Below are 20,527 nucleotides of genomic sequence, written 5' to 3'. Positions count from 1 at the left end.
TAGTCTTTTATCCCTCGCCCCCTTCCCATCTCTCCCCCGAAGTCCCCAAAGTCCATTGTATCATTCTCATGCCTTTGTGTCCTCATAGCTTACCTCCCACACATCAGTGAGAACATACTTTATTTGGTTTTTCATTCCTCAATTACTTCACTTAGAATAATAATCTTCAGTCTCATTCAGGTCGTTGCAAATCCCGTTAATTCATTCCTTTTTATGGCTGTGTTGTATTCCATCATATATATATATACCACAGTTTATCCACTTGTTGATTGATGGGCATTTTGGTTGGTTCCACAATTTTGCAATTGCGGATTGTGTTGTTACAAACGTGTATGCAAGTATCTTTTTCAAATAATGACTTCTTTTCCTCTGAGTAGATACCCAGTAGTGGGATTGCTGGATAAAATGGTAGTTCTACTTTTAATTCTTTAAGGAATCTCCACACTGTTTTCCATAGTGGCTGTACTAGTTTACATTCCCACCAGCAGTGTAAAAGTGTTCCCTGTTCACCACATCCATGCCAACATCTACTGTTATTTCATTTTTTTGATTATGGTCATTCCTGCAGGAGTAAGGTGGTATCACATGGTGGTTTTGATTTGCATTTCCCTGATCATTAGTGATGTTGAGCAATTTTTTAGATGTTTGTTAGCCATTTGTATATCTTCTTTTGAGAATTGTCTTTTCATGTCCTTAGCCCACTTTTTGATGGGATTGTTTGTTTTTTTTCTTACTGATTTGTTTAAGTTTGTTGTAGATTCTAGATATTAGTCCTTTGTCAGATGTATAGATTGTGAAGATTTTCTCCCACTCTGTGGGTTGTCTGTTTACTCTGCTTACTGTTCCTTTTGCTGTGCAAAACTCCTTAGTTTAATTAAGTCCCAGCTATTTAACTTTGTTTTATTGCATTTACTTTTGGGTTCTAGGTAATGAAATCCTTGCCTAAGCCAATGTCTAGAAGGGTTTTTCCAATGTTATCTTCTAGAATTTTTATAGCTTCAGGTCTTAGATTTGAGTCCTTAATCCATCTTGAGTTGATTTTTGTATAAGGTGAGAGTTGAGTATTCAGTTTCATTCTCATACGTGTGGCTAGTCAATTATCCCAGCACCATTTCTTGAAAACGGTATCCTTTCACCTACTTTATGTTTGTGTTTGCTAGTTGAAGATCAATTGGATGTAAGTATCTGGGTTTATTTCTGGGTTCTCTATGCTGTTCCATTGGTCTATATGCCTATTTTTTTTTTTTTTTTGAGACAGAGTCTAGCTCTGTCGCCCAGGCTGGAGTGCAGTGGCGCAATCTCAGCTCACTGCAAGCTCCGCCTCCCGGGTTCACGCCATTCTCCTGCCTCAGCCTCTCTGAGTAGCTGGGACTACAGGCGCCCGCCACCACGCCCAGCTAATTTTTTTGTATTTTTAGTAGAGATGGGGTTTCACTGTGGTCTCGATCTCCTGATCTCGTGATCCGCCCACCTCAGCCTCCCAATATGTGCCTATTTTTATACCAGTACCATGCTGTTTTGGTGATGATTGCCTTATAGTATAGTTTGAAATCAGGTAGTGTGATGCCTCCAGATTTGTTATTTTTGTTTAGTCTTGCTTTGGCTATGTGGGCTCTTTTTTGATTCCGTACGAATTTTAGAATTGTTTTTTTCTAATTCTGTGAAGAATGATGGTGGTATTTTGATGGGGATTGTGTTGAATTTGCAGATTGCTTTTGGCAGTATGTTCATATACACAATATCGATTCTATCCATTCATTAGCATGGGATGTCTTTCCATTTGTTTGTGTTGTCTGTGATTTCTTTCAGCAGTGTTTTGTAGTTTTCCTTTTAGAGACCTTTCACTTCCTTGGTTAGGTATATTCCTAAGTATTTTATTTTTTACAACTATTGTAAAAGGGGTTGAGTTCTTGATTTGATTCTCCACTTGGTCACTGTTGGTTTATAGAAGAGCTACTGATTTTTATGCATTAATCCTGTATCCAGAAATTTTGCTGAATTCTTTTGTCCATTCTAGGAGCTCTCTGGAGGAGTCTTTAGGGTTTTCAAGGTAAACGATCATATTGTCAGCCAACAGTGACAGTTTGACTCCCTCTTTACCAATTTGGATGCCTTTTATTTCTTTCTCTTGTCTGATTTCTCTGGCTAGGACTTCTAGTACTATGCTGAAGAGGAGTAGTGAGAGTGGCCATCCTTGTCTTATTTTGGTTCTCAGAGGGAATGCTTTCAACTTTTTGCAATTCAGTATTATGTTGTCTGTGGGTTTGTCTTAGATGGGCTTTATTATATAGAGGTATGTTCCTTGTATGACAATTTTGCTGAGAGTTAATCATAAAGGTATGCCACATTTTGTTGAATGCTTTTTCTGCATCTATTGAGATAATCATGTGATTTTTGTTTTCAATTCTGTTTATGTGGTGTATCACATTTATCAACTTGCATATGTTAAGCCATCTCTGCATCCATGGTATGAAACCCACTTGATCATGGTGGATTATCTTTTTTATTTCAACACTTCCAAACATGTGATAGTTGAGTTGTCTCAGTCACCGTGTGGCAGTCCAAACTGTAAATTGTTTAGCCACTAATATCATCAAACTACTAAATATATCCAAAGTAAGTACTTTATAGCCCTTAAATGTTTGTATTAATCCATTTTAACACTGCTGATAAAGACACACCCAAGACTGGGAAATTTACAAAAGAAAGAGGTTTAATGGACTTACAGTTCCACGTGGTTAGGGAAGCCTCACAGTCATGGCAGAAAGCAAGGAGAAGCAAGTCACGTCTTACATGGATGGCAGCAGGCAAAATGAGAGAGTTCATGCAGGGAAACTCCTGTTTATAAGACCATCAGATCTTGTGACACTTATTCACTATCATGAGAACAACACAGGGAAGATTCACCCCCATTATTCAATCACCTCCCACTGGGTTTCTCCCACGACACATGGAATTGGGGGAGTTACAACTCAAGGTGAGATTTGGGTGGGGACACAGCCAAACCATATCAATGTTCTGTTTTATAGCCAATATATCTTTGCTATAAATTTCCCAATGTGAGTTTTTATAGCAAAATAAATCAGTGACATGACAAAAAGGAGTAAATTAGTGACTTGGTAATTAAAAACAGCATTATCTGTAACCTAGCAATCCAGCATCCCTGGAGTTAGCCAAGGGCATCAAATAGCCTTGGTTTCGAGACCCCTTGGAGTGTCTTCCACATGAACTTTCCTTGCCCTCAGCCTGAATGGGCCCTCAGCAGTCAATAGTTAAGACCCCATCTTCTGGCCACCATTGATTAGACAGGGCTGGACACTGGACACAAGCTAAACTAATCAGAGACTCTTCTCTGAGAACTTGAAATTAGGATCAAGAATTTGGAATCAAGCAATTTCATCTCCACTTGACTAAACTTGTAACACGGGGATTTGAGAGCCATGGGGTCCCAGGTTCTGCCATGAGAACTAGGGAGCAGAAAAAAGTGAGTCTACAAACAGTAAGAATGAGACAGAAATACAGAGAGAAACAGAGGCAAGAGATGGAGGATGTGCCCTGAGTTCACAATGGCTTTCCCACTTCCAGATACTTCTGAGGCCAGGCAGTGCTTTCTGCCCTGAAGTTTATTGGATACCCATGTTCTCTTATGAAAGGAATTCCTTTATGGGTAGCTTAAGCTGGTTTGTTTGTTTGTTTTCACTTGCAACCAAGAAATCCTAAGTAATACAAGTTCTCATTCTGTTGTCTCGGAAAGGGGCATTAGTGACTTATAAACCTTCCATGAAGCTAAACTAGTTTTAACTAATTTTCATTTATATATGTAAAAAGTAACCCATGAACATGGCACAAATAGAAAAACTGAAAGTAAAAATCTTCCTCTACCCTCAGTCCCTAAGTAACTGTCCTTAATAGTTCTTTATATATCTTTAACAAAATGTTTATATAGATACAGATAGACATATTGATATTTTCTTTTACATAAATGGAATCATTTTACAAACGTTCTGCAGTTTGGTTTTTATACAGTAATATACCTAAGATATGTTCCCATGTCAGAAAATATGTATCTATTTTATTATTTATGAAGGTTGCATAATATTCCATTGTTTGGAAGTACTATAATTTATTTAATCTCCTAGGACTTAGATTGTTTTCAGCTTTTTAGTATCATGCTGCAATGTCTTGCCCATGTATCTTTGAGTGCTTTTGTGAGTCTATCTGCAGTAAAAACCCCTAAATTGTAATTGCTAGCACCCATGATTTGTGCATTTTAAATTCAATAAATATTGTTTCATTGACTCCTTCCATGAGTCTAACTCTGAAGAAAGGAGCATTAAAACCTCCTGTAAGTAGAGCTAGAAAGGGTGTGGGATAGTGAGTCAGATAAAGCACAGAACACTGAAGTATGAAGGGGAATATGATTTTGTATGACACAGGCCAAAAGATGCTCAAAGCTTCCTCATCTGATATGACCAAGACCAACGAGTTCTTAATGGGCCATTTTGAGTCACCACGATACAGATTTATATTCACCCACATCCTGCCTGGTAGGGTGAGACATGACCAGTAAAACCCAGTCCCCCTGTGGTTGAGAATTTATGAACTCAGGAGAACCCTGGAGATGAGAATATTTTTTATAAAGCTTGCCTCCCTTCCAAAAGTTCTTCTGAACAAAATGGAAAAATGGGATTTCTCCTGTCTAAGAGTTTATTTCACACTTTGTGGTTTAGAGAGCAACATTTCACTCCTTATAGAACTCTGGGGTGGCTATGACAATAATACCCATTTTACAGATGATGAAACTAAAGACAAAACAAAGAAGTGACTTTCCCATGGTAATAGAACAAGTAAGTTTTAAAGCTGGATTCAAGCCAAGGACTTCTGGCTACAAAACAGTCGTTCTTTAAAGCAATGACACTAAGCTGAAATAGCTGATTTTGACCCCTTAAATAAACCATTTATTTGTAGCTAGTACAAGCCACTTGTTAAACAATAGTTTTCCAATTGGGTATTTGGGAGCCATGTAAATACAGCTCCTGTGCATCAGCAGGGAGCTGTCAGGGTTTGAACCTTCAAGTTTCCTCTCTCACATTAGTGAGTCAAAACCCATCACATATTAGAAAAGAATCAACTCCACTTAGGAGAGAGCCGACTGAGCACAGGCTCTTAGGAAAGAGATGAGTAAATACTTCCGATAATTAGACAAAAAGTCCCAAATTAGCAAAGCTTTCTGAGAAATTTTGACATGTTAGGAAATCCTCAGAACTATAGAATTGCTTTTCTGCAACCACTTACCTTCCCATTCCCTACTCCCAGCACATAACCATCAAGCAACCAAATGTCCATGAGGTCTGAGTTCTGTTAACAAACCAGCAACAGTAAATGCTGGCCCATGGGATGCCACTCTCTGTGTCCAGTGGCCTTGGATCTCCACTGGGAAACATAGTTCCCTCAAGTGACAAGAGCTCTGTCTTACAATCATAAGTGTTAAAAATAGATGTGTACATGCAAGAGGAACAACCATGGGAAGTGGTTTTTGGCATTTCCTGTGGTCATATGTGCATCTGTTACCCGCCAACTGATTTCTAGAATGTGATTACAGATAGCTTACAGTAACAATTTTTATACCAAATGCCTCACTAATAAAAACATATGACTCTTCAGAAGTACAAATGCAACGTATGGTGAGGAAATGAAGAAACAATCAGCATGATTCTGATCCTAAAATAAAATAAATCAGCACAGATTACATGATTCTATATTCCAGGTGTTCTCCTCCCTTCCTTCCACTTTTGATCTACACACTTTCCATCAATGATCTCATTCAGAACCATGGAATTAAGCACCATCGTTACCCTGATAATACCACAACTCCCTCTCCAGCCCTAGACCTCTCCATTGAGCCTGAAGCTTGTATAGCCGACTCCACTTTAATATCTTCAAATGATTGTCTAATAAGTATCTCAAACTTGACATAAACAAAACAGAACTTTGTGGGAGTTTCTTCCCCAAAAACCTATTTCTTTCCTATTCTTTCTCAAATGAGTAAATGGTACCATCATTCACCCCAGTTCACACACACACCTCTAACAATTTTTGTTCATCCCACCTTTTTCCTCATATCCAATCCATCAGCAGGTCAAGCCACGTGTCTCCACATCCGTGGCTGCTCTTCTAGTCCAAGCTTCCTCCATCTCTTGCCTGGATTACTAAAACAGAGCTGCTTTTATTCTTGATTCCTGGCAACCCATTCTTCCCTGCCTAACCCCTCCATCTTCCATCACACTTAGGAAAAAAATGCCTGGTCTGGCGCAGTGGCTCATGCCTGTAATCCCAGCACTTTGGGAGGCCAAGGTGGGCAGATCATGAGGTCAGGAGATCAAGACCATCCTGGCCAACATGGTGAAACCCTGTCTCTACTAAAATACAAAAAATTAGCTGGGTGTGGTGGCGCGCCTGTAGTCCCAGCTACTTTGGAGGCTGAGGCAGGGGAATTGCTTAAACCTAGGCTGCAGAGGTTGCAGTGAGCTGAGATTGCGCCACTGCACTCCAGCCTGGGCAACACAGCAAGACAGCAAGACTCCTTCTCAAAAAAGAAAAAGAAAAGGAAATGCCTTACTAATACCAGCAATGCCATACAGAATCTAGCGTCTCCTCCTGTCTGAATTACTTCATACCTCATTCCTCTCCACAAATACCCAACATGCCTTGTTTCTGCTCCTCAAACATAACAAGCTTGTCCCTTAGGGCATTTGCTTCTTCCTCTCCGTGGAATGCTCTTCATCCAGATCTTCATATGGGAGGTTTCCTTTGTCATTTGGGCTTCATTTCAACAGTCATCTCGCAGGCCTTCCTTGAGCACCCAAATCTATGTTGTTCCTTCTAGCCTTCGGTCACTATCACATATATCACGTTACCAGGTGTTATTTTCAACATGGCTAAATTATCTTTTCTTCTTCTTAATTTTTGGTTTCCTCCATTAGAATGTAAACTCTTGAAGTCGGGGCCTTGTCTGCCTAGCTCTTTTTTTTTTTTTTTTTTTTTTGAGACAGAGTCTTGTACTGTCTCCCAGGCTGGAGTGCAATGGCATGATCTCAGCTCACTGCAACCTCCCCCTCCAGGGTTCAAGCAATTCTCCTGCCTTAGCCTCCCGAGTAGCTGGGATTACAGGAGCCCACCACCACGCCCGGCTAATTTTTTTGTATTTTTAGTAGAGACGGGGTTTCACTATGTTGGCCAGGCTGGTCTCAAACTACTGACCTTGTGATCTACCCGCCTGGGCCTCCCAAAGTGCTGGGATTACAGGCATGAGCCACCGCGCCCAGCCTTGTCTGCCTAGCTCTTGACTGAATTCCTAAAGCCTGTTGAATAACCCCCTGACTGACTTAGTAGATATGGATTGAATAAATCCCTGACTTCATAGATACGGATGAAGCCTGCATGTGACTGTTGACTCAGGTGGAATGAGTCTGCATTACACCAAATGAGAAAATCGTTGTGTATGTGATCTGTGCCTCATCTGGAAATTTCTAGAGAGAGAAGAGAAGAGTCCAGCCAGGACTACCAGAGCAGTAACAACTTCTGATAAGCAGGGGCAGTTTTGTCACAGACTTGATCCAACTTGCTTCTTCAGGTTCCCAGATATATGAAGAAACAGAAAGCCCATGACAGACATATGTTTTCATTTATTCTATAAATATTTATTGAGAGCCTACAAAATCCAAGGATTGTGGTGGGTAGCAAGAATTCAGTGGTATATGTGACAGAAATAGTCTCTGCTCTTGTGGAACTCAGAGTCTGATGGAGGAGACATATAGTTACAAAGTAACTACACAAATAAATATTTATTTTTTGATGAGATCCAGGGGAAAAGCACAGGATGCTATGACAAAGAGAGAGCAGGAGCAGCTCTTCCTGACCAGGGGCAGTTCTTCGGGAAGAACTGCCATGCTGCTTGGCATTAAGGCAAACTCAGAGAAAAGAAGAACCACCACGAGGACAACCCTTGATCCTGTCTTGTCTCCCTTCGCCTTCCCTCTACTGCCACTCCCTTTACTAGAAAGGTGATTTTCTCTATGCAAGCAGTACAAGGTTGGGTGACCCCACTGCATCTAACAATTGGTCCCGTAGGACTTGCCTGCAACAGCATGGGGGAAAGCAGATGACCCACTTGAGCCGGATTCTCTGTGATATGCTCACCTTTGTCCTTCCTCCTACCCACTAAAAACCAGCATGTAGACAAGAACTTATCCCACTCATGAACAATACCACCATGACTACTAGTACTATTGCTTTATCGTCATCCTCTTTGGTTAGCATTGACTTAGAGCTTCATTTGTACCACTGAGTTCCCCGTGTCCTAAGCGATTGTTTTCCTGATCTCCTTCCACGTTCACTCATGTTGTGGTTTCTGCAACTATTCAGGTACAGATGAGAAAACTGATGTAACTGTTTACGGACGTAGACTATTCATTTACAGATGAGAAAACTGATATGCAGAGAATTAAAGTAATGTGCCAAAGGTCACATGAGAAAGTGACAAGCTCAGAGTTAAAACCCAGGTCTGCCAGCCCACTCTCAACCACCATACTATGCCACTTCTCTATGGTAGAAATCAAAAACTGGAAACTTCTCTAGAGCAATCTTAGCTCAGGAAGCTGAATTAGGTGTATGTTATGATCCTGTGATATGTTACATAATTCGAGATGAAAGAGAAGCCTCATGTATATTCAAGGCTTTGTGTTGCCTGATTTTAGCGGATGTGAACCCTTCAGGGTATCTGTTCGCTAGTAACATTTTGTACTTTCAAGGCACAGTGTACTTTGAAGATAAGACCTTATTCGTTCTCAGAACATTTATTGGTCAGAAACCATTGTGATCACTTTGCAGATAAGGCAACTGAGGTTTGAGACTGACAAACCAATATGGCCCAAGTCTCATAAGTTACATCAGAAGCCGATGACAGACTGCAGCCCCCATCTTTCATGCTTTAGGCTGGTCGCCCAACACCTCCAAGCTTCAGCTTTCCTCATCTGCAGCATGAGAGACCTAGTCCGGGGCTTCTCTGCACACTTCCTTTTCCCCAAATTCACATCATTCAGTGTTGGTTATAGTGATCACCAGTTCGCTCTGCCTGTCCAACAATCTTTTCTTTTGGTGCCCCCTTGTCTATGTGGGAAACCATCCTCTCTTGATAGCCCAAGCACAGCTCCAAGGCCAGGGGAGGGCAGGACCCATTCATTGATATCTGTCCTGCATCCAAAGAAAGAAAGGTCATTTCCCAAAGAAAAATCATGGCTTCACTGACCTAAGCAACGGGCACAGATGCTCAATGTAAAACCCACCCACGTCCACCACAAGGGACTGCTCTTCAGTGTGCCGGAGAACTTAAACTTTCTACAAACCTGGATGCAAGAGGCCCTAGGCCTGGGTTCGGTATGACAAGGGCTCCTTTAAACAGGAAGGCAGGAAGAGCATTCCAGAAGAAGATAGGATAAATGTGGAGTTGAGCAACTTGTGCAAGGTTATTTGAGGCTCTCAGGAGAGAAAGCAGGCCACCTGGCTGTTATTCCAAATTTCCTTCTAACCCTTCTGCTCCTCTGCTCCAAAGTCTGTACCACATAGCTATGTTGTGCCATTATAAAAGGAAGATTTGCTTTTTATTTTTTAAACTTTCCAAATGGCAGTTGTTAATAAGAAATATCTTTAATGTTTCCTATTTAATTGAGAAATGAAGAAGAAAAAAGATCTGAATTTAAGGCCATTTAGAAGAGAGGAAGAAAAGATGAAACAAATGTGACACCAATAATAAAGAACACGTGAGATTATGGAAGAAAATAGCAGTGGTATCCCTCTGGACCAGAGGTCTCAAAGGTAGCCTAAGGACTGATTTCGGCCATTGGATATGTTTTATTTAGCCAATACAGTGGGTCTTTTTAATGTTGAATTAATTGCCAACATTTAAAAACTGAAATGTTTTATATAAAAAGATTTCAGATGTGAGTGTTTGCTAGAATTAAGGAATAGGCATTCCCTCTGTACACCATAAGAACTCTGTTCTCTGTGTCTCTCAAAGCACACTCTTCATTGACATTAACTGCTAGTCCCCATAGCTGTTCAAATTTTGCAACCTCTGACTTAAGATAGTTCTACAGCAGCAGCAGCTGCTGCTGGCAGGAGCTAATATAACTATTTCCCTGAGCTTTCAGGCTCACCCCAGAACCTGAGCTGCTTCTAAAAATGTTGTAGGAACCTGTACCATTTATCTTGTCATGCTTTGTCAGCTCTGGCTATGTGGAAGGGAACGTAAATCAATACCCAGTTTAGTTGAAGAAAATGAGACGGTTATAGGTGGGTTTACATCTCACTTAGGCTTCTGATGTCAGAACCGGGAGTTTAACACGAGAGGCTTGAAGGAAGGTGAGTCAGTGAGGCTGAGATGGAATAAAGGAGCTCTGCCAGGCAGGGGGTCCAGCCAACTTCTAGAAACTGCCAAAGCCAGGAAGAGGCAAGGTGGAAGAAAAGGCACTGGTGAAAACAGTGAGTCTCATAGAGGAACCAGAGAATAACATCAAAAAACAGCAAGATAGGTGTCTGAAATGTTTGTACCCAGTCAAGCAAGGGTTTCGCCGTTCATTTATGAGTGCATTGAACAATTTAGACAGTTAGTAGGTAAGTTTTAGGTCATAGAATTGATTTTATTTTTCAACAGATGATTATTCCTTAATCCATTTATTGATTCAACAAACATGTACTGAACATGTTCTGTATGTCAGGCACTGTCCCAAGCACTGAATGGCTGTGCATGAGAGACAAGCAAATGTTAAATTTTAACTTACTTTATTGTGTTTATTTGTTTTAATATATTGGTATAAATTTTGGCCTAAGTCTTCTCTAAATCTGTCATATATGACAATAAAGTCCTGGAATAGTAATTTCAGGGGTTGAATCAGCATAGCCTTTGACACAGACAGGAGACTTCCAGCATGGAAGGAAATGGCACTCAATCAGTAAAAAGCACTTTAGCACCACCCCATATTTGTTTGTTTATCAATGAGATAATGTATATTACATAATACATTATAAAATATACAAAGGAAATGTTCAATTTGGAAATAATGAAATTTGTTATTTAGTTGTATTTATTATTTTTAAAAATAGAAGTTCTAGTATTTCTCTTCTACTCTGAAACGAATTGTTTTGTGCACTTTCTGAGGTGTGTCACCCCACAGTGGAGACCACTGGATTAGGCTGCCAATTCTAAAATTGTCATAGGGCTGTGTGGTGATCAGATGTTAGCATCAACAGGAATTTGGACCTTTTTCATTGATCCAATTAAGTGTATGAGGGGTTGCTGGCTCAGGGCCTTCCCAAGGCTGCTAAAGTCCCAGGTGATCTTCTAACCCATGTCCCTCAAAGAAGACAGGGTGATCTCTCCAAAATGGAAACCTGCTTATAGAACGTCACTGCTTGTAGCCCTTGAGAGGTTGGCTTTGCATGTACCATGGAAGCACAGGACCCTCAGGGTGTCCTCCAAGGCCAGTCTCTGCGGCTGTGCTCCCTCAGCCCACCTCTATTGATTGCCTCACTCCACTCCAGACCTCCTTAGGTGTTTAGGGGCACAGAGGATTTTTAGGGCATTGAAACTACTCTGCATAAAACTATAATGGTGCACACATGCCTTTATACATTTGTCCAAACCCACAGAATGAACAACATCAAGAGTGAACTCTGATGTAAACTACGGACTCTGGGTGATAATGATGTGTGAATGCAGGTTCGTCTGTTGTAACTAATGTACCAGTTTGGTGGGAGGTGTTGATAATGGAGGAGGCCATGCGTGTATGGGACCCAACGGTATATGGGAAATATACCTGTACCTTCCTCTCAATTTTGCTATGAACCTAAAACTGCCCTAGAAAAATAAATTTTTCTAAATAAATATTAAATAGTAAAAATAATGTTCAATGATGATAAACAAGCTAAATAAAAATCGTAGGAAAACAGAAGTAATACCATAAAATAGTAACACATTAGAAAGATGAGTAGTTAATATTTATATAATGGTTACTTTTTCTTAGGCACCATTTCAGAAACTTTACATATATTAACACATTTAATTCTCACAACCACCCTTATAAGTTAGGTTCTATTATTATCCCCATTTTATAGACAAGGAAACTGAGACATGTTGAGTTCATAACATGCCTACTGTCTCAAGTGTAAGTGACAAAGTCAGAATTCCAGCCCAGGGCCCCTAGCTCCAGCCTCTGAGGTCTTAACCACTGTACTGTACTAGCATGTTTAATAAAATGAAAATACGTTCATATATTGTGACATCTGTTCTTTCAAAGAGCAAATTCATTCTCACCTGTGATCCATAAGGAGCTTAATTCCAAATTTTGATTGTTATGACATTAAGAAAGAGCTGTTAATCTTTGAGGATAAATAGGTGTCTTGAAAAGAAATGAATGTGCTAACTTTGTTAATGATAAAGCTGGTCCCCACCCCCCACCCCAAAAATTGGTCTTTCCCTCTTTAGTGCCAGGAAGCTAATACACAGAACAGAAAGTGAGCATCAAGCAGTACCAGCTTCATTCAATGGCCATGAAATTGAGAAGCAGGAGCTTGGCTCACAAATCACCTTCTCAGCTTGTGAAAACCAGGAAGTCACAGATACAGAGCATCTCTAATGACAGGGTCAGGCATTAAAACAAAGAGAAGAATATTCACATCTTTTCTGGAAATGGGTGGAAAACTCAGAACCAGAGTTGCCTCCTTCCTTTTTGTCATTTTATGGTTTCTTCTGTCATTGTCATGGTGATTGTCAACTGTCATGGTGCTTGTGGGAATGTCATTTAGCATGGAAATTTGATTATAATGAAGTTCCAGGTTCGTAAGAAGTCAAGTGAGCTGCCATCTTGGATCCAACAAGTCCCAGTCGATTTGGTCACGAGGGGGAGATTTTGATGTCAGGCATCCTGTTCCCTAAAGATGAGCAGAGTTAAGGTGGGGTGGAAATTTACCTAGTCACATGCGCATTACATTGGGTAATATTTCTAGTGGTGTAGATGAATGCCACCCAAATATTATAACTCTTTATAGAAGAAGATTTGTTTACTCAGCAAATTTGTATTTTATGTCTGTCAGGTATGAGGCACTACTAGGAACGGGGGGATTCATCAATGATTCAAATAAGCATAGTTCCTGCCCTCAAGAAGCTTATAACTTTGTAGAGGAAATAGTCAATAAACACCCAACTCCTCATTAATTACCACTGTGAAAGGAGTTGCAGAAGAAAAGTCAGGGTACAGTGAGCAGAGAGAGGCCAGCCACGCTTGGTCAGTGAGGTAAGAATGCCTCTTGCCCTCCACTGGTGAGCATCTCACTGAGTGCAGGGAGGCTGTAGAGATTGGACCCCGAGTGTGTGTTTGATCCATTGGCTAGAGAAGAAACTTCTTTTGATCAAATCCTGCCACCCCCACACCAGCTGTGTGACCTTGGGCAAGTTATAGCACCTCTCAGTGCCTTCATTTTCACATCTGTAAAATGTGTATAATAGCAACACCCATCTCATTAATGTATTGTGAGGATTAAAGAGAAAATAATTGTATAGCAATTTGAACTGTGCCTAGAAGGTAGTCTACACTAAATAAGTATTAACTACTACCATTATTAGAAGTAATATAATAATATTGTCTTAAAACTAGAGATCTGAATCTAATAAAAATTAAGAAAATATTAAATAGAATAAAACTATGCATATAATAAATACTAAGTAGAATAAAATTGGAAAGATAGTAAAGAGGACATCAATACGTGGAAATACTCCAGGCTGATAACCAAGATGAATTTCACACCAAATTGCTAATGTGTCTGCTCAATCGCCTACAAGATCTGCTGAAATGGCTCTCCTAAAAATGTCCCCATATCTCTTCATGGTCATCCTGAGTCGGAATTCCCAGAGTCAGAGAGACAAGAGTCTATTTTGGCTTTTCCCTGAAACTTAATCGAGTGTAGCTGGTGTTTTGGACATTGTATCCTGATATTTTAGCTCTTGTTGAAGTTATTTAGGGTTTTTAGGAAGGGTCTTGGATTCCCCTCTTTTGCTAATTTTTGACGTATTATTATTAAGTGATTGTAACCATCGTTAGAATTCTATATATTTATATGTAAGTTTAAAATATTTGTAACTTTAGTATTTAGAACTACTTTAAAACAAAACCATGTACAAGCCTATCCATATTCTTTCAGTTTCATTGTGGCTGGATGTTATGTTGCCTTGAATTTTACCTGTTACTTGCCCAGCTTCTGGATTTCCAGTATCGGAACATTAGAGGTTCATATTTTCCATACAAAATAGAAAAAGTCATAATGGAGTGAAAGTCCCTGGGAGATTCACCCTTTCTTCCAGTGTGGTGTCTCAGCAAGTTCCCAGGCATATCACAGGATGGGAAGGATGGGGAAATACTCACCTAGGGCACTTGCAAAGAGATAAGAATGGGAGGGCAGAGGGAGTTGGTCACCACGCTTGAACAAAGGGAGAAAAATATGTACACCTCTCATGAGTCATCAGGGAAAGTATCCAGCATGCTCAGGGGGCCTCCTGAACTTTGAAACTTGGATTTAATCCAGACATGAAGTATGGAAAGTCACTCTTTATGCAATGCTTTCATCACCACCTCCGTTTTGCCTCTCTTTCATCTCAGTTGAGAGATACAAGACAGGTTCTTGTAATGGCTGCCTGTGATTGCCATGCTAACGAAACTATTTACATGGAAATTAGGAATCCCATGTAGAATTCCAGAATCAAAGGGCCTGTGGATATGGTAATCAAGAAAATGTCTTTATATCCACATTATTGTGCCCATATGGTTATGATGCCATCTGGGTGCTAATTCTAATGCTATTCTTTCATGAGATGTTTAATAGTGCTCAATATTATTGACTGTTTAGTAGGCAGTAGAATTAGAGTTCCAATTATATGAGGTCATAGCACTGGCTACTGTGACGAGAAAGATGACTTATAGGGATTCCAGAAAACACACACACACACACACACACACACACACACGTACACATGCACGTACACATACATATATGCACTCATCAAGTAACTCTTTAAAAATCACTTAAATTCCTGATGAAGAGGCTACCACTTCCAAACTAATAAATGTCATGTGGACAGATATCTCCTTAGTAGCTGGGCTCATGCCATCCCTGCCCAGAAAAGTGGGCTAGAATCCCATAGAAAAAGCAGAGGATTATGTCCTCTTAGGAACTATAGTCCATCCTCCCAAGGTTTTTTTCCCCTTTAAGCAAATCCTCCCCACAAAAGAAAGATATGTTTATTTGTATTTTCAGTTAAGTTGACTATTTATTCACATTTCCTGCTGATGAGTCATTTATGCAGTTTACTGAAAAAAATAAATTGGTCACTAAAGCACTGCAAAATTAGGGTTTAAAGACGCAAAACTGACGTAAGCATCAAATAGGTATGGGTTAAGAATTTAATCAGCAAATAGATCAGTCAGCACGCTAGGACAGTACTCACACAGAGACTGGGTTTCGTTTCTTTTCCAAGGGATCAGCACAGCCAGCCTGTCTGGAGCACCTCTGTTGGTTTTGCTCATCAGATACTTGTAAACAGAGCAAACACAGATATTTGATCAAGAAACCAAACCCCACATGCCTGGAATCAAGTGTGAGAAAATATCTTGGGCTTACTCCCGTGATGCCTGTGTAAAAGTTGCACCATTTGTCTTTAAGTAAAAGGCCTGAGTTTAGCAGAAGATCATAGGAAAATGCAGCAAATGCACTATGTTTACAATGTGCAAAGGCAGAGAGAAGCATCAGTCCTCAGCATGAGATTGTTGGTTATGCATGTGGGGGGGCAGACGGGAGATCCCCATAGACCTCTAAAGTAGCTGGGTCAGCTGGACGTGTTGGCTCATGCCTGTAATCCCAATACTTCAAGAGGCCAAGGTGAGAGGACTGCTTGATCCCAGGAGTTCAAGACTACAGTCAGCTGTGATTGCACCACTGCACTCCAGCCTGGGCAACAAAGCAAAATGCTGTCTTTTTTAAAATAAACAAATAAAATGTAAAAGTGGCTGAGTCTGTGCTCCATATACAGACTCATTTGCCCTCTTCTCAAGAACTCATCTGCTTTTAAAACTGGAGGATGATTGTTATTTTTATTTCTTCTTCTGGATACATTTTTAACCAACATGAGAAAAATCAACCAGAGAGACAGATATCCATATACACACAGTAGCTTCACTAAAATATCTAGGATGGTCAAAACTGTCACCAAGAAGCCTTAGAAATGGATACTAATAACATGTACTTAGCATGTGCTAGGCACCACATATATTACCTGTGTTAATTAATCCTCAGAACCATAGAAGAGTTACCATTATTATTCTCAACTCATGGATGAAGAAAATGAGACATAACTTTGCCAACATCCATAGCAAATAAAGGGTGGCCCATCTTGACTCCAAGTTCAAGGTCTTAGCCACTACTATGCTGACTCCCATTGAAGATGAATCAAGCACACCTGCACCATATCCAGCTGGTTGTATTATATCCAGTCCTTCTTATTTTGCAAAGAACCAATTCTCCAAATTAAAAGTCTCTTAATATCACCCTAAATCTACAATCCATAAAGCACACCTTTGAATTGTCATATACATTTTCTTTAATGAACAAAGAGAAAACTTTGAAAGTTTGTTCAATTGTTTGAAACAATGACCTCCACGTGTTGCCTAACCTAACAGGTGAAGTGAAACAATCATTTTATAGCTCCAGTTCTTTATCTGCTATTACAGCCTCCAGCGTTTAACAAACTGTCACAATGTAAATCCCAGAAGGTTCTCTAGAGCTCACACAGTTCTGTGTCCGCCAAGCACTGAGCCATGTTTATTGTGTACGTTCACACTGGTATCAGGTGCTGCAGGTGTCTTGGCTCCCCTGAAGGGAACAGACATTCCTGCTCCATTCTTTTTCTCCTTTTATAAAAACTATTTTCAACTACCCCCTCCATCCACCTGCCCCTACAACCTCATTCTTCCTCAAATTTGCATGCTTCAACAAGTGCAATACTGTTGAACTGCAGTAAAAGTTTCACTGTTTCCCAACGCAGGTGGTGCCTATAACTTCACCAAGGCCTGAGGAAAAAAAGATCAGCTTTAAAAGTCAGGCACTGGATTGTCTCCCTTTCCTTGTTGTCTGCTTGGGCATTCCCTGGTACCCCACTGTCTATAACGGATGACTAGTGCTGAAAGATAGGAGAACGACCCACATTAGCCTTTATTTTCTAAAGCTAAGCTTAAAATACTTGCAATAGATAATCAAAAGAACTGGGAATTTAACTCTGAGCATAGCAATTTTCACCTGATTTTCTTTGCCTTCCAGAAAAGTGCCTGAAAACAGGAGGTATGCAATAAGCAATTGCTGAATAAATAAATGAATGATGGCATGGGTGAATGAATGAAAATGATCTTCTCTCCATTCTATTCCTCTTTGGGTTGCAAACTTCCCTGCAAACTTCAAGTCTTAGCTTAAAGATCACTTCATCCCAAAAGGCTTTTTGTAACTGCCCCACCACCACCAAATTAAATCAGTTCCTCCATTCTTTGCATTTTCTTTCATTATGCTAATCCCTGTAATAATTCATATAGCGGTTATTTTAAGTACTTATTTATTGCCACTCTCGCTTCTAGAACATAAGCTCCCTGACGCAAAGGATGGGGTCTGCTGTGTTCCCTGCTCTACCCAGCATCCAGCAAGTGCCTACCATCAATTACGCACTTGGTAAATATTGTTGAATAAATGACAGAGGTTGCAACAAAGATTTAATCTAGAAAGCTCTGTGGACTTGAATAGACCCAGTCCAGAGAGCAGCATGTGTCCTCATGCTGCATGAAATACACCAAAAAGTTTTAAAATCTCTTGCAGGGGCTCTTCTTCCTGACCTTTTCTTTTCTATTTTTCATTTTTTTTTTGCTGGACCGCCTGACAGAGGTTTCTGTTTTCCTCATGCCCTGGGTGTCCACACAGCTGCACACCGAGCACAGACTTATTCATAGGCAGCTTCCTGTCACGTGAGGGACTCCGGATTTAGTTTTCTGCCACAGCCAACAGACTCAAAGGGCCCATGCCCACCTCTGCTGGTCCACAGGTTCAAACACTGCTGCCTGCGCAGTTGAGCCCTGGCCCCTCAGTTGCCCTCTCCCACTGTGGGAAGGAGACAGTCGGGTTCTCCACATGCCTGCTATGGGATGGGAATGGGGTGAAGAAGAGGGCCACTGGCCTGGCTGTAAGAGGGCTTTCTGTGAGGGAATCTGGGACAGGGGCCCAGTGGGTTGGTGGGGAGCCTGACCGGTCGGGGGCACTTAAAGAGTTCATTCCTGGGTTGACATTAAAAGGAGCACCCCATAGTTCCAGTTCTATTTCCCTCACCATCCACTAATACCCAGCTTCCTCCATGCAGGGGATGGGTAAACTGTGTCACTGGTATTTAGGAACTAATCTAATCACATCAAGCCAGAGAGCCCTAACTCTATACTCACTTTCTCATCTGAATAAGCCCCTTAACAGCCCTGAGCCTCAGTTTCCTCACTGCGAAATGGCAATAATGCCCACCTGTTTGTGCTATGATAGGAATCCAGGATTCATAAATAATAATAATAAACAACAATGTGTGAGCGCTTACTATGTGCCAGGCATTGTGTGATAAACTCGAGATGTGTTTAATCCTCACAACTTGCTTCTGAGGGAGCACCTCTTATTATTCCCATTTTTATAGATGAGGGAACTGAGGCTGCAGAGAAGTTGTGCACCCGCCCAAGGTCACCTGGCTGGAGCATGATGATGAAATCCGTATGACTTTCCATTACTGCAGAGGTTCTGAGCTTGGACTCTGAAGTCCAACGGTGTAGTTTACAGTCCAGCTGCACAGCATACTGGGTGACCTTCCTCTGTTCTCGCACTCATTTGCCAGCCTGGCCAAGCAGCTCTGTGAAAGGGATCTTCCAGGAAGCATTCCACTCACCTTGATGGTTGCCCAGCCAAAGGACTGGGTTGTAATTTATGGGGAGCTCCATTCATTGGGAATACAGCCACATTCACAGTTCTTTCATTACCCACATTCCCAAATTATAAAGGCAGTGTTCTAAGTTAGGCTTTTAATGCAGTTCACTGTTTCCCCATATCTCAGGTTGATCTTCTTCCAGACATAAGTAAGTCCCTTTGGTGGACTAAATATAAGTAGCTGAATAAACATTTTATTATTTATTTATTTATTTATTTTTGAGATGGAGTCTCGCTGGCTGCACTCCCAGGCCGGAATGCACTGAGGTGATCTCAGCTCACTGCAGCCTCTGCCTCCTGAGTTCAAGTGATTCTCCTTCCTCGGCCTCCCAAATAGCTGGGATTACAGGAACCTACCACCATGCCCAGCTAATTTTTGTATTTTTAGTAGAGACAGGGTTTCACCATGTTGGCCAGGCTGATCTCGAGCTCCTGACCTCAGGTGATCCACCAACCTCAGCCTCCCAAAGTGCTGGGATTACAGGCATGAGCCACCACACCTGGCTGAATATACTTTTTATAACTGCCCTTGTTATTCTGTTTTTCTAGAGAGGACCAAGAAGTGGGTGGGGCTTGCTGCTGCCTGCAGAACTGTCCGCATCTCACTGCCATGACAGGGGAATAAGAGGGTGATATGGTTTGGCTGTGTGCCCACCCAAATCTCATCTTGAATTGTAGTTCCAATTCCCACATGTTGCGGGAGGGACAAGGTGGAAGGTGATTGAATCATGGCTGAGGGTCTTTCCCGGGCTGTTCTTATGATAGTGAGTAAGTCTTAGGAGATCTGATGATTTTTTGATGGGGAGTTTCCCTGCACAAGCTTTCTCTGTTTCCTGCCGCTATGTAAGATGTGCCTTTTACCTTCTGCCATGATTGTGAGGCCTCCCCACCCACATGGAACAGTGAGTCCAATAAAAACTTCTTTTTCTTTATAAATTACCCATTCTCAGGTGTGTCTTTATCAGCAACATGAGAATAGACTAATTCAGAGGGCTATGAAGTAAAATTGCCCGTAAGAATCAGACCAGGCTGGGCGTGGTGGCTCACGCCTGTAATCCCAAGCATCTCTGGGAGGCCGAGGCGGGCAGATTACTTGAGGTCAGGAGTTTGAGACCAGCCTGGTCAACATGGGGAGACCCTGTCTCCGCTAAAAATACAAAAACTAGCAGGGTGTGGTGGTGCACACCTGTAATCCCAGCTACTTGGGAGACAGGCAAGAAAATCGCTTGAACCCTGGAGCCAGAGGTTGCAGTGAGCCGAAATGGTGCCATTGCACTCCAGCCTAGGTGACAGGTGAGACCCAGTCTGAAATAATAATAATAATAATAATAACAATAATAATAATAATAATCAGACCAAACAGTTAATGCTTACCTGGGTATCTTCTTGGTTAATTGTCTGAAGTCCAATTTCACCTGGAATTACCAGCTTA

The 20,527-nt window shown here is 41.1% G+C and overlaps 1 protein-coding gene across 1 annotated transcript in view; it reads left to right on the top strand.

Moving 5' to 3' along the window:
* The window catches only part of NR3C1 (nuclear receptor subfamily 3 group C member 1), a 468,091-nt gene that overhangs the window by 123,232 nt on the left and 324,332 nt on the right, over positions 1–20,527 (top strand). The gene's annotated exons all lie outside the window — the stretch shown is intronic.

Source organism: Hylobates moloch, unplaced genomic scaffold (genome assembly GCF_009828535.3).
Source record: "Hylobates moloch isolate HMO894 unplaced genomic scaffold, HMol_V3 SCAFFOLD_6, whole genome shotgun sequence".
Taxonomy (NCBI): domain Eukaryota; kingdom Metazoa; phylum Chordata; class Mammalia; order Primates; family Hylobatidae; genus Hylobates; species Hylobates moloch.
Note: the sequence above shows the minus strand (reverse complement) of the source record. Positions and strands in the feature narration are given on the sequence as shown.